Raw genomic sequence first — 14,641 nt, 5'->3', positions numbered from 1 at the left:
CACTCCAGCCTCCTTGTTCTGTGAGCCCAGCCGCCCCGGAGAGCCGTGCAGACAAGTCCCACAGGCCCGTTTGCAGGGTGCACGGCCGTCTCGTCACGGGAAGCATCACCCGGACCTGTCTTCTGTGCATTCCGGGTTTGCAGGAGTTGGGTCTGCTCAGCGCAGGTGAGCAGCAGGGAGACCTCAGCTGAGAAAGTTCAGGATGGGCACCTCGCTCGGGGAAGTCCTGCCCTGGCCTCCAGGGACCCAGGGCGGTGCGGGGAGGGCTGCGCAGGGGCCTGGGAGGGAGACCCAGCCCCTCGGTGAGGTCAGGGTCACACCCTAGCGGGCCTCTGCGCCATCCGTGGGGACAGACAGACGTCACATGGGCCCAGAGACACCAGCAAGAGGAAGGCACAAGCCCTCTTGGCACGCCCCGTGACTGAGGGGAAATCGCGATTCATGGGGGGAGGCGAGGCCACGGCCCTTACAGCAGACGGTGTCCCCAGACCTCCCTGCCCTGGGAGCTGACCGCCCCCCGGCCCCAAGGGGTCTCTCTCCGCACCCCTTGAAGCAGGGGGCCCGACTCCGCTCTGGCGACAGCACCCGTGGAAGGAAGCCATGTCCTTCCCGGGCACGGCCCTCAGCCAGGCCGCCAGGGACGCGTCCGGTCTGGGAAGAGCCGCCAGCTGACAGCGGCTCCTGGCACCACATGTGGAGAAGCTAGGGATCGAGGGGGTTGGCGTCTGGTGTGAGGGTCCGCGGCAGACAGAGCGCCCCTCTGCCCCCGGCCGGCTCTGTCAGTCCTCGGCAATCTATGAAAATGTCAACCCCTAACACAGCAAACGTCCCTACAGCTGCAGGGCCAAGACCGGGACTGGGAGACACTGCTGCTCACGGAGATGCTCGGGCAGGCGCGGGGTCTCCCGTTCCCACCCACGCTTGTGCCCGGAGGTGAGCCTGTCCCTCCGCGTGGGGCTAGGGGTGCAGACGGCAGAGGCCAGGGCGCCTGACACCTGAGTCTGCCCTGCCCCTCCAGCTCGTGGTCCAGAGGAGGACGGGGCGGAGGGGTGCTGCTTCCTGCTGACGGCCAAGCGTGGGGAGGACTGAGTGCAGACCCCACGGATGGGGAGAGGCCACCCACGGCCCTCTCAAGTCCAGGGGCTGAGGGGCAGGGCACGCGGACACGGCCAGAGCCTCCAGCCAGGAGGAGCCAGGGCAGCCCACGGTCACCCCAAGGCCTTTGGTCACTGCTGGAAGGTCGCAAGGAGGCGTAGGGAAGACTCAGCCCCAGTTACCTGGCCTTGAGCCTAAGGAGATCCCCCCACCAGGTTAAAAGGCCTTGTCTCCGTCATCCCCACTACTGCAGGGAGGTAGACCACGGCTGCACGCCTCGGTCACTGAGGTGGAGGGGACACCCTGGCGGGCAGCCCTGGAGACTCCCCGCTCCGTCGCGGGGACAGACCTCTTCCGCAGTTGCTCGCTGGCTCACTCAGTACCTCACAGGCGCAGGACATGGCAGCTGTGCTCGGGTCAGAGTCTGCGAGAACGACGCAGACCACAGGATTGCTCAGCCCTAAGCTGACCTCACACCCCGATCCCATCGCTCGGTGCTGTGTGTGCCCATGCCCAGCCGCACACACACAGGACGCCACTCACACAGGCCCCAGAGGTGGGCGCAGCCGCCCACAGCGGGGGATGCAGACCTGAGGCTCCAAAACCCCCCCGTGTGTCACGAGCGGCTCATAAATACAGAGCGCAAGCAAAAGCCTGTAGGAGGATCGTCAGCACAGAACGTGGAGAAGGACTTGGCTTCAGATGGAAGCGGGCAGGATGGGTCCTGGGGGCAACCGCGGGTGTCCGTGGGGTGACAGCACGCGGCGCGAAAACGCTCAGGGCCCCCGGCCTGCACGCTGCGACGGTGACTTCACGTTCTGCGTATTACACCACCACCAGAGTCTCAGGAAGAAAGCCGAACGGGGGCAGGGTCCGAGAGGGCTGCACGGGAGCTGTGGCCTCGGGGCTGGGGGTGGCGGGGCACTGGAATGCCCTCTGTCCCCTCCAGGGCGTCCCCGGACGCGGCAGGGGACCGGGTTACTTTCACGCTGGAGAGGAGCCCTTTCAGGCACTCACGCTATCATTCTTCATACCTCGGGTGGCGTTAAATATTTTATAATTAGTGAAATATTTATTAGAGATTTCTTAAATATTTGAGACAGCTTAAATATTTTACAACAGATTTTAAAGTGTTTTGAAAAGGAATGGACCGCTGTGTGAGATTGAGCTCCCCGTCACCTGAGGAGCGCTCGGACAGGCGGGCGTCGGCGCGGGCACCCGGGCTGGAGGGGGCGGCTGGAGCAACGTCTCCAGACCGGGAAACCCGGCGGAGCCGCTCGTGAGCTTCAACCACGCAGGCCACCGCCCCCGCCCCAGGGCCGGGCTCTGGTCCCCACTCAGGAAGTCGCGCGAGGCCCCAGGGTCTGTATTTGTTCCGAGGGCCCCCTGGCTCCACGGGGGCTCGCTCTGGTCCGCGCGTTGTTTCCAGGCCCCAAGGACCAGGCCAGTCTCAAGTCAGGACAAGGCTGTCGGCTTCACGGCCGTTGAGTCAAGGGTGATGTACCAGCCCTGAGCTGATCCCTGGAGGTCAGGCGAGGCCGTTGACGCCTGACGTTGCCGTCAGTCCTGACGTCACGCTGTTGATGTGTGATTCCACGCCGTCAGTCCTGACGCCACGCCGTCGATGCGTGACACCGCGCCGTCGATGCGTGACGCAAGGGCTCCCCCCGCCCAGGGTGGGGGCTCAGGACCACCGGGAGGCGAGGTCGCGGGCAGGCTGGAGCCCGAGCCTCCCCGCCGTCCATCCGGGGCTGCCGGAGTCACAGGCGTCACAACCCCCGGCGGACGGAGCCACCCTGCTGCCTGAGGACGCAGGGGCACACGCCTCTCGGAGGCCCGCGTCCACCCGGGGTCTCTCCGGCCAGGCCTGGCCTCACCAGGCGCCGCTTAACCGTGTGCGGGTTATACCCGACCGCGCGGACAGGGGCGTAACGCTCCTGGCGGCGGATCCCGGGAGAGGTGCCTCGCCTCACGGCCGATGGCACCGACAACCCAGCCTCTCCCGCCCGGTCGACAGAGCGAAGCCCCTACTACGCGTCAGGCAGTCTGCAGGGAGGCGGGGCGCGCGGGTGAGCCGTCCAGCGAGGTGCCCTCCCAGCCAGCCTGAGGATTCTCTCTGAGAGAGCCTCCCCGCTCTGGCCTCTGCTCTCTGAGGCTCAGAGAGGGCGAGGAATTTTCCCCGGGTCACACGGCAAGGTCACGGCAGAAGCGGGAAAAGGGCCTGGCCGTCCTGACCCTCTCCCGGGGGCTCCTCTGGGCCCCCACCCAGGACGTCAGGCCGGTCACAGCCCCAGGGCCGGGAGTCCAGGCCGAAGTCGAGAGAGGGGTCAGTCGTGGAGCTGGTTCCCTTCTGCCTGCACCTCCTGGCCAAATGGGGTGAGCAGAAGGGCTGAGCGCTCGGGCTCTGCAGACAAGCTGCCGCTCGCCAGACAAGGGCCCTGGGCAAGATGTGGAATCTCTGCGTCACTGCTTCCGTGTCAGAAAGCCAGCAGCTGCCCCCCAGAGCTGGGAGAACCAGTTACAGTCCTGCACCTCACTGCTCCCGGCGTCTGGCATCACAAGCGCTGACACCTGTTCATGTAAGCGCTCCTAAACGCAGCAGCGCAATGACGGGCCTCGTTCTGAGAAGAGGAAACTGAGGCACCGCAAGAGCAGGCGGCCGGGCTGGGAGCTGGACCTGCTGGATGGCGTGGGCTGCCCCCTGGACCGTCTGGGCACGCAGGGCCTGAGTCCAAGTCAAGTGTCAGCATCCAGTCGTCCGTCCTTCAGATAATAATGCAAGGATGCCCCAGTTCACTAAACACACAGAAATCCTGACAGCCGGTTCTGAGAGAGGGAGGCCCAAGTACTGAGATGGGGAGTGGGCCCGCGGGGGAGGGGACCCAGCTCAGGAAGGGAGAGGCGGTCTCAGGGCCCGTGATGCTGGAGCAGGAGGGGCTGCAGGGGTCTCCGGATCCACGCTGGGCACACTGCTGGCTCATGAGGCCAGGCAGAGGGCGGTCTGGTCCCCAGCTGCCCCATGGGGCCCGGCGGGGTCCCAGCGCGTGGCTGCCCAGCCCGCCCCCACCCATAACCTCAGGGCACCCTCTGCACCTGAGGCTGGTCGGGGGTCTGGCTGGCTGCCCCTCTCCTGAGGCTGGGCGGGCCTCGAGGGGAGCTGGAGGAATTAAAGTGGGTACAAGCTGGAGACTTGGAACCCTGGCTGGTCCCCACCTTCTGCTCCCAGCAAAGGGTGGGTGGTGGTCCCAGGCCATGTCCCAGTGAGGGCTTCCTCGTGACGAGGGAACCGGGAAGGAGACAAGTGACGTCTCCTGGGACAGCTCCAGGCCGGGGCAGGGATGCTGGGAAGGAGGAGCCGGAGCCAGCTCGGGGTGAGCAGGCCTCTGGGGCAAGGGTGCAGGCGCCGCCCGACCCCGGGGTCTGCTCCACCCCCATCTCACTGCTTATCGCCTCCCCATTTAAGAAGCATCCTCGGGGCCCTGCGGTGCCTTCCGTTTTCAGGTTGACGGCAGGGCTCCGGGCTCCGCTGCACTCGGCATGTGCAGCCGCTCAGCCAACTCAGTCCCTGCCCCTCGATGGGGCCTGTGGCTCCCACCCTGCCCGCCCACCTCCAGACAAAGGGCGAGCGAGCCCCCCGCCCCGCCACAGGCCAGATGCTGGGCCAACTGGGATGCAGACAGAGGTGGGGAAGACAGAACTCTGACCGGCCTGAGCAAGACGGGACTGAGTGCTGTGGGGAGCCCACTGCAGAGGGTCAGTCCCGGGTCCAGGTCTTGGCCAGGGGCCTCAGAGGTTGAGGAGACAGTCTGCCCCTGCAGAGCCCTGGGTGGGTGGAAGGGAGAGAGGGGCAGGGCCTGTGAGGACATGCGGGGGCCGGGAGGCTGGAACCAGGAAGGGGGTGGCGTACGGTGAGAGGACCCATTGGGACAGACCTGCTGGGAGCTGTGATCAGACCGGGGCACTGGGGAGCCAAGGAAGGGTCAGAAGGGAGGAGGCAGGACCGCTCTGGCTGCGGATGGAGAAGGAACTACTGCTGGAAACAGTGGGTGCAGGGAACAGAGAGGAAGCTGCAACAGTCACGGAAAGAGGGAGGGCGTGGCTCTGGAAACGGACAGACAAGGCACAGATGAGCCCCGAAAAAATGCGCGCCCGCGGGTACAGAGGGACGCAGACGCTCACAAGTAGCACTGCCCATGAAGGCACCGACTGGACGCCGCCCGGGGCCCAGTGACGGGAACACAGCGCCAGGGCAGGCAGGCCCCGAGGACCCGACGGCGTGACGTGTGTCACCACACACGGCTGCGCAGGGAGCCATTCCCAGAATCACGAACGCAGACGGCGAGTGGCTGCCCTCGGGGTGGTGACGGGGAGGGACGTGAGGCAAGCCTCAGACGGCAGTGATGCCCTTGATCTGGGTCCCGGGACACGAGTGTGCCTGGTTCATAAAAGTTTATGGAGCTTTTCTGTGTGTGTGTCACACTCCAGCGAGAGTCCAGGGCGAGACAAAAGGGCACAGGAGAGGTCAGACCAACGTCACCTGGCTTACTGGGTGATGGGGGCCGGGGCAGCGAGTGACGGCCTCTCAGTGCAGTCGGAGCAGCACCCCGCGCTGACTCTGCGGCTGGTCAGGACCCTGGACAGCTCTGGGAGCCCGAAACTCAGAACTGCAGGCTCCCTGCTTTTCTTGCCTCTGGGACACCCCACCCCTGCAGCCCTGAAACCCAGGCTTAGAGAGGCTGATGTCCCGGGGCGGGGCAGAAACGAGGGCGTGGCCGAGACCCTGTGCCACCAACCCAGGGCTGGGGCCTTACTGACCCTGCACAGGAAACAGACAAGTCGATCTGTCTCTACACAGGGTGACCACACACCCAGGGTTCCCCCCGTTAATATCGTCTTTTCACTCTCAGAAGTGTTTCTCGATTAGACGCTATGTTATAGTCACCCTCTCGCTAGGCTGGCAGGAGTGCCAGCCTCCGCCATCACATTTAAAATGTGCAACACGTCCTCTTGCCCAATAACTTTCAGTAACGGCAAGCTTCCTGCCCAGACCAGTGCGGCCCTGGAGTGAATCCGTCACATGCCAGCCCCTCCCCCGCACACCAGCCAGGCCGGCTGAGGGTGCCCCCGCACCCGCTTCTCTCCACAGGCCTCAGGACGGCCGGGAGGAATGTGTGGTCACCAGTTTCCATCTTTCTCTTCCTTTGCTACTGGATCCAGTAAAGACTGCGGTTGCCAGTCTCCCTTGTGGCTAGGCATGGTCTAAGGTCTAGCCAGTAGGCTGTGAGTGGGGCTGAAGTGCACCGCTGCTGAATCACTCCCTTACAAGGAATGGGCATGCATGCACCTTGCCCAGTCGGGATGCAGATGGGATGGTGGGAACTGAGGCAGCCACTCTGGTTCCAGACACAGAAGCCACAGGTTATAGAGCTGCCCTACCAGCCCTGGGTCACGGGCCTCTGGGTTGGAACAATAAACAAACTTCTACCTCATTTGAACTGCCATATTTTCAGGACCGTCAACCACTCTCCACACGCCTTTCCCAGGGGTGGTCACTCAGGGGCCGTGGGAACTGACCTCAGGTGCAGAGAGGACCTGCACACAGTCAGCGCTCAGCGAACGCACCCCCCCTCCTGTCCTCTTGCCCACACATCCGTCTGGTGGAGACACATCTCCTGAGCTCTGGGCCACGTCCCTCCCTGTCAAATCCCCACGAGAAAACTCTGTCTGCTGGTTTCCACACTGGCTGCCCTGCCCAAGCTCCCCCGGCCCCAAACCCCACCCCTTCCCGACTCCCCTCCTCTCCCATCACCCCCACAGGTGCCTCACCCCAGCCTGGCCAGCAGCCTCCCCTCCCTGGACCCTTCCCTCCTGCAGCCCTAGCCCTGGGCCCACAGCGGCTGCTGGAGCCCAGCTCAGCAGGCGGAGCTGGGGAGGGAGGCGCTGAGCCACCAGGACATATCCGCACAGAGCGGTATGTGCCCACGTGTACAGAACGTGGACATCCCCGGGGAGGGGAGGACGGGGAGGCACAGGTGGGTGCCCCTCGGGGCCTCATTCACTTCAAAGAGCCCCAAGCAGCCGCCATCACCCTGTCATATGGATGAAGAGCAGAGAGGTTAAGCGACTTACCCTTGATTGCACGGCTGCCCAGCACTGCGACCCCTATTTCAAACCTGGGGCCTGGGGTGGGTCCCCACACTGGTACCAAGGAGAGGGGTCCGGGGCAGAGGTCGGGTCTAAGAGGGAGGGGTGAGAAGGAGCTCAGGCCGAAGGACCAAGCCTGTGGGAGGGTGGACACAGGAGCAGCAGGCAGGACCCCCGGAGCCCTGGCCTGCAGGAGAAGGGGTCCCCGGGGCCAGCTCCGCCCGAACCCGACCCTCCTCCTGCTGGTTCAGCTCAGAAACTGCGAGGGACGCGTCCCAGGAGGAAAAGAAAGGGTTAAGTGTGGGAGCAGAGACGTGGCCCTGGTGGCCTGGCCCGGCCCCCGGCTGGAGGGACACAAAAGCCAAAGGCGGCATTGCCAGAGGCAGGAGGGGGTGGGGACCCAGCCCCCCTCACTCCCGGCAGCGCTGTACAGGCTGACTGGGCCCTTGAACCTGGGCACTGCTGCAGGTGGCAAGGGTGCCCTGGGCGAGGGGAAACGGTACTGGGGGGGGGGACCATCCTTGAGCTGAGCCCCCTGTGAGCGGCAGGGCCAGGCATGGGCGGAGCGGGGGAAGGATGCCCTCCGTGACTCAGCTCACAAGTGCTGCACGTGGCCTCACAAACACCACAGAGGCAGGCGATCGTGGACCACAGCGGGCAAAGAGAATGGGCTCAAGTTGTTGCCCCGCTAACAAGGAACAGACTTGGCCAGCATGCTCCCTTCCCTTCACCTCTCCTGCTTTTCCCACCTGAGATGCAGATATGATGACTGGAGGCACAGCAGCCTTTGGGAGGCCATGAGGGCAAATGCTGGGACTGGCCAAGGGGGAAGCTACAAGAAACCTGACCTGCTGACGGTCTCCTTAGACTCTGCACCACCCGCACTCGTTATGCGAGAGAAAAAGGAACGCCTTGGTGGGGTTCAGCCACACAAATGTCAGGCTTCTGTCTTGTGCAGCCAAATTCAATCCCGAGCTGACACAGCATAAAATACTGCTGAACAATTTCATTAGAAAGTTACTCTCAATTTAATTCTTTTCAGCGCTTCTGATTACATCAAGAGAAAGTCTCACGTCAGGGCTAGCACGTCTTGAACACCTCTGCACACTTGCTGTTTTCCTTTTTAATAAAGCGATAGAAGGCCTTGGGCTCTGAGCCTCCCCTGAGCCCCAGCATCCAACTAGAATTTAATAACATTGTTTTGTTTCCAGTGAATTTATTTTTATGATTATCAATTCTATTTATGGAAAAGAAGGCTTGTTTTCCATTTGTAGTAGTGCCATAAAACTTCCCTTTTAAATAAATGTATTTAAGTTTTTAAAAAGTAAATTTACTTAAGAGGAAAAACAGTAAGCAAGCAGTCAGCGGGAAGGCGGGGTCAGGGGGTGGTACGTGGGTGGCTGCTGCGGATGGTCTCTGGATGGTCCACCCCTGGGCTCTGGGCTGGATGCCCAGGGGGTGCGGGGGTTGAGGCCAGCCCTGGACGCACACTGGGGACTGGTCTCCGTTGCTTGTCCAGCCTGGGCCGGGAGTGGGTGCCTGGACCCCCGGCGCCGGGAATTTCTAAAAGGTGAAGCTCAGCGCTGTGGGCTGGGTGGTCAAGTGATGAGCTGTGGGCAGGGTTTTGAAGCCATTCTGGTAACCAAGCCACTAACTCAAAGCCTCAGCTCCTTCCAGCCTGTCTGTGTGAGGCTCTGACTTCAAAAGCGGGGCCTCCAGGAGCGGGCGTGACCTTTTGCTAATTAGCTCGGGCTGTTTGCTCTGCAGCCGCCAACTGATCTCTGGACAGCAGCTCCAACCCCAGCCACTGCCGCCTGTCACCTTCCGGCAGATAAATAGCTGCTCCTTGGAGAGGTGCGGGGCGGGGCCGGGGGGGCCTGGCTGGGGGAGGGGCAGGGACGTGTAGGAGGGGGGCGCATCCTGACAGTTGCTGGGTGGCAGGTCACCCCTGTGTCACGCTGGCTCTGCTGGGGAGAGCATCACCCCCATTTCTCAAGAAAACCGAGGCCTGGAGAGGGGAGGGGTCTTACGGGAGGGGGGCACCAGGCTCCAACTCTGCCGGCTCCCAGACCGCCCGCAGCAGCCCAGAGGGGCCCGTGGAGGCTCTGTCCTTGGTGTTGAACACGGGGCCAGCCCAGAGCGGGCCCTGCCCCACGGGTCACCTGGGGTCATCAGAACGCTCAGAAGGTCCCTCCTGGACTCTTAGTCACTGCTTCAATAAAAGCAACTTCTAGGGACAAGGCCTTTGGACCAGGAAACGGAGGAGGAAGGAGGCAAGAATAGACTGAGAAAGTTCAAGTCACTAAATGACAAAATGTTCTCTCTGGAAGGGATCTGGGAACAACCGCCCAACCCCCAGATTCCAAGAGCAGATGAGGGCAGGGCGCCGGCTCCTCTGCCAGGCCCGCAGGGGCCTGCCATCTGCTTTGCCACCTGCCTTCCCAGGTGGGGCGGGGCTGGGAAACACCCATCCATTCATCCCACAGACACTCATTCAGGTCTGCCTCCCGCCAGGCTCACTGGAACACGCAGCCTGGGGCGAGCGGAGGGCTCAGGGCCAGAGCCAGGGGGAGGCCCAGACCAGCTCGGGCGAGCCCGAACCTGAACAGCCTGCCATGAGCTGGGAAGGGCAGGCGCCTGCGGGGAAGGGAAGAGCTAGGTTCATGGAACGTGATGGACCAGAGACGCTCCTGTTTCATGCTTGGAGTGGGCTGGGGGCCGGGAGGGGAGGGGGTGCCCACCTCTGTTTCCTGAGCGCCTGCCGGACATGGGGCAGTTGACATGTCCCCACTGAGGCTCTCCTTATGTGGGAGGAGAAGGATATTATCGCCACTTCACAGGTTTAAGAAACGGGAGGTCATAAAAGTGAAGTAAGTCAGAAAGAGGACAGTTGCCGTATGATGCCATGTATGTGGCATCTAAAATGTGACACAAATGAATTCATCTATGAAACAGACTCAGATGGAGGGCAGACTTGTGCAGCCAAGGAGTGGGCTGGGGAAGGATTGGGAGCTCGCGACTAGCAGACGCAAACTAGGGCACACAGGACGGACAGGCAGCAAGGTCCTACCGTTCGGCACGGGGAAGTGTGTTCAATATCCTGTGATGAACCCCAGCGGGAAAGCGCGTGCGCGCACACACATGTAATTGAATCACTTTTCTGTTCAGCAGAAACTAATACATTGTAAATCAAATATACTCCAATGAATTTATTTTAAAATGGGACATCAGAGGTGGTGAGCGACCTTTCCAGCGTTTTACATCCATAGCTCGGCAGAGTGGGTTTTGCCCGACACCAAGATCGCTCCAGAGACTCAGGGACCTTGGGGAGACGGCACCACCGAGGGCAGAGGCTCGGGGTGGGGAAGGACTGAGCCGACGCCGGAGCCTCGGCCAAACCCTGGCTGACGGGCACCCCCCCGGGGCCGTGCTGGTGGCCTGGGGTCAGCACGCCGAGTGCACCCCGCCGGGCCCGAGGAGTCCACGCTCCACCACCTGTGTGGACAGCGCCAGTGCCGTGCGTCAGTCTGGACGCCCACAGCGGGTCTTAGGCTCCTAGGTGGTCAGAGCGGACCCCTCCCCAGACGGTCCTGTCTTCTCGACTTCTCAGCAAGTCGATGCAAAGGGTTCTTGGGGACCCCATCCCGTTTCAGGTGGGACCTGAGGAGCAGGTGCTGACCACTGTCACACGGAGCTGGCGGCCGTGACGGTCAGAGCCCGGTCCTCCCACCCGACCTCCTTAGCGATATCAGCTAAAGCAGCGAGGCCTTGCCCAGCGCCACCTGCGCGTCCTCACACTCGCCCTCCCCCTGGACTGGGGGCGGGGTCGCCACCCACCCCCATGACCAGACTCTGGCCAACAGCAGGCTCTCGATGGTCGTCTGAAGAATGAGGGACGAAGCAGTGGCCAGGTGGCTGAACCCCACGATCTGGTCCCAGCCCAGCTCTCTGCCCCGCCCCGCCCACCAGACCCAGCCCCCGCGCCTGTGCGCTGATCCCCACCCAGGCCAGGCCTGCCCAGACCCCCGCTGCCTCGGTTACGGCGGTGGGTTGTCCCCATTGTCTGCGCCCCTCCAGAGCCACCCCCCAGAGGCCTCCGTCTAAAGCCACAGAGAAGCCTGGGGAGTGTGTGATGGAGGAGGAAGCCTCGCAAACTCCCCAGTGCCTCATCAGCAGAGCGTAAGGTCATGGTCACTTTAAACTCAGCTTAGAGAATTCTCTCTACAGCAGGCAGCGGTCTACTAGAGACACCCCAAACCTGAAGTCCACAGTCAGCGGTCAGCGCACCGCGTGGCTGACCAACAGCACCCTTGCCGGTTCAGTGAGACGACGGCCCAGCTGTCAGCCCAGACGCCCCACGGCACAGGCCCAGGAGCCCAGTCAGAGCTGCCAAGTCAGAGGCCCGGGAAGTGCCTGTGGCCCAAGAAACCGAGACACCGACCGAAGAGGGCGCGTCCGTGACTTCTGGGCTGACGGGAGACAGCCCATCCGGCTACTCTCCAGCTGGAGCGAGGCGCCAGCAGACACGGCACCGCTGGTCACCGAACCCCCAGCCACTGCAGGGCAGCTCCGGCCCCCTCTCTCACTGGGGCGTTCAGTCCAGCGTCCGTCTTCAGGATAAACAGCCTGTCTGCAAGCAGACACGAGGCATGTCAACACGCACGAGCCTCACGGTGGCCATGGCGGTGTACGCTGCAACCCGACGCTGCATCTGTTCCCACAAAGCGGAGAAAACAAAACCTCCTTTAACCCACACAGCACTGGTGCCCCATCGGGGAGGACGCCAACACGCCGGAGCACAGCCGCCCCAACTGAGACCATTTCCAGGTCTCCTAAAGCCCTGAGCTCCTCCTGTCAGGCCCGAGGAGGCCCTGAAGCCTTGGCCATCTCTCCTCCCTGGGGTGTGCATCGCCGCTGCATGAGAGTTGGACGCTGAAGGCCGTCCGTTTCTGTAGGACAACGGGCCTCACGGACGCCTGCAGGCCTGCCCACAACCCAGCAGCCCCGCATCCAGGTCGTAGGACTTGCCCTGCCTGCCTCGTCCAGACGGCCCCCAAGGCGAGGTGGCCCTTACCTTCAGCTCAGGGCCTGCCAGTGAGCTGGCCCGTCTGCAGAGACCAGGTGGGTGGATTCCTCCCCGTGGGGGTCGCGGGCATCACCTCCTCATTCCAGGACATGCAGGGAGACGGGGGTCCAGGCAGGACACAGGGTCTCCGGCAGCTCCTGCTGTGTGGAGATAGAGCACGCGGAGGTAAGGAGGACGTGGGGGCATTTGGAAGACCCCTCCGGCCAGGCACACAGAAGCCTCCGCCCTGGGCGCTCCTACACATGGGTCACGGAAGAGAAAGGCCAGGGCTTCCGGTACTCGAGGAGGGCAGAGGGCAGGGCCGACGCAGAAACAGAGATGACAGAACCTCAGAGTTCAGACTGGCTGGGCCTGTGGTCACTGCTGGGGCTCTGGCCCGCTCCACCGTGTGGTGGCCCAGATGCTGGGCAGGGGCCCCCAGACAGAAGCCTTAGACCCACGCCAGGCTCTGGCCGATGCTTAGAAAGTCAGTTTACAGTTGGAGTCCCCGCACCCGCCCACCAGCTGTGACCCGTCATCCATCACTTCCTGGACCGACTGCAGCAGACCCTGAGCGCCCTCCCAGCCTCGTGAGCCCTCACTCCGCAGTCACTGGACCCCTCTTTGCAGGCAGGGAAACTGAGGCAGGGGGCGCCACTTGCAGGGAGTGGGGGACACAGCAGAGACACAGTGAGAAGCCGGGCCCCTCGCTCTCGGCCTTTCTGACTGCAGGCCTGTGTATCCCACCTGGCTGGGGGGCTAGGGGCCTGCCCTGAGGAGGAGCTGTTTTTGGGACAAGTGGTTTCTGGGAGTAAGGGCGGCCCTGGGACACCTTTAGCCCCTGGAAGCCTGACAGCGACCCTCAGGAGGGCCTGAGGGGGTCCCCGGGCTGTCAGCCTGAAGCCCCCACCCCCACTGGAAGCCCCCCAGGCTCCGGGGCTGGGGGGAGGGCGCCTGTCGCGCTAGAGTGTGTGCAAATAGATGAGTGAGTGGCGTGTAATTACCTAAAATTGTTGGTTAGAAGCGGATGTAAATAACCAAAAAATATGTGGGGAAGTGGGGGGAATGCTCATCAATTAGACTTAATTACTTAACAGCTAATTGAAATAATAATGGATGCATTTGAATATGCTAATGAGGCCGAACCTGCCTAGGAAAAGGTAATTGGAATAAAAATAGAACGCGGGGGCTCAGAAGCTCCCAAGAGACTTCCTGGCCTAGCCCGAAGCTGGGGGACCAGGGGCGGGAGGCCAGAGCCGCTCCCACCCACAGCCTCTGCCCACCCAGGGCGGCCTCCGCTCTCCTCTCCCAGGTCCTGGAGACCCTGACTACGCCAGCTCGGCCTTCCAGCTGCCCAGAGCAGGCAGAAGGGCTGCCTCGCCCACCAGGCCCCAGAGGAGAAAGGGGAAGGCGCGCGTGCTGCCTGCCTGCTGTATACCCAGTCCTGACTGCAGACTTGGAAGGCCGGGGACCCCGCACCCTGCCGCCTGGGCGGCTCCGGGCGGGGCCGGGGCCGAGTGGGCCGGCTCGCAGGCGGAGGAGGAGCAGGCCAGCACCCGGTCCTGCGCTCACACTGCCCCGCCGGCATCGCTTGCAGACCCACGGATCACACGGGTGCACGCGCAGGCACACCCTCCGGGCCTGTGTGTACCCACACACTCACTTCGCTGAAACTCAGCCCCAGCCAGCGTCCCACCACGCGCACCCCAGGGGAGGTGGACCACCCCCGCCTGCCTCTGTCCACACTCAGCCTTTCCCGAGCGGCCCGGAGCACCACCTGGGGCCCAGCGGGAGCCTCTCTGGAGCTGAGCCTATCCCAGTATTAAGACAGCGCTTGTGCTGCTACCGGAAATCACAGGACTGAACAGCCCAGAGATGGGGCCTCTCGGGAGCGAGGCGGGAGGAGCTCGGGTGAGGCCAGTGACTGAGGGTGCGGGCTCGGGGCGGGAGCCGTGGCCTGGGCGGGAGACCCGGGGAGGGGTGTGGCCTGGGCGGGAGCCCCGGAGTGCGTGGCCTGGGCGGGAACCCCGGGGAGGGGCGTGGCCTAGGCGGGAGACCCGGGGGCGTGGCCTGGGCGGGAGACCCGGGGAGGGGCGTGGCCTGGGCGGGAGACCCGGGGTGGGGGAGGCGGTTAGAGAGGGAACCGGGCGTCCGACCCATGTGACCTCGGCAAGCCTCAGCTCCCCCTCCAAACTACGGGGATGACGGTGACCACCCCTCGCTGGCCACCGCCCAGGCCGGTCTGAACCCACAGGGCTCGGCCCCAGAAGCCCCAGAGGCCCCCTGGGTTGGAGGGGTTGACGGTGACAATCCCCGCCCCTCCCGGGCAGGCGGGCA

General features: G+C 63.5%; 1 protein-coding gene across 2 annotated transcripts in view; it reads right to left on the bottom strand.

The window, feature by feature from the left end:
- Positions 1 to 14,641, bottom strand: part of ELFN1 (extracellular leucine rich repeat and fibronectin type III domain containing 1) — a 62,153-nt gene that overhangs the window by 12,803 nt on the left and 34,709 nt on the right. The window contains exon 2 of one of the 2 annotated variants that reach the window (XR_010661339.1): positions 12,314 to 12,465. The exons of the other annotated variant lie outside the window; for it this stretch is intronic. The gene's annotated coding sequence lies outside the window, so the exon portion shown is untranslated. The remainder of the gene's footprint in view (positions 1 to 12,313; positions 12,466 to 14,641) is intronic. 2 annotated transcript variants of the gene reach the window in all.

The sequence above is a fragment of the Muntiacus reevesi genome, chromosome 2 (genome assembly GCF_963930625.1).
Source record: "Muntiacus reevesi chromosome 2, mMunRee1.1, whole genome shotgun sequence".
Classification (NCBI taxonomy): Eukaryota; Metazoa; Chordata; class Mammalia; order Artiodactyla; family Cervidae; genus Muntiacus; species Muntiacus reevesi.
Note: the sequence above shows the minus strand (reverse complement) of the source record. Positions and strands in the feature narration are given on the sequence as shown.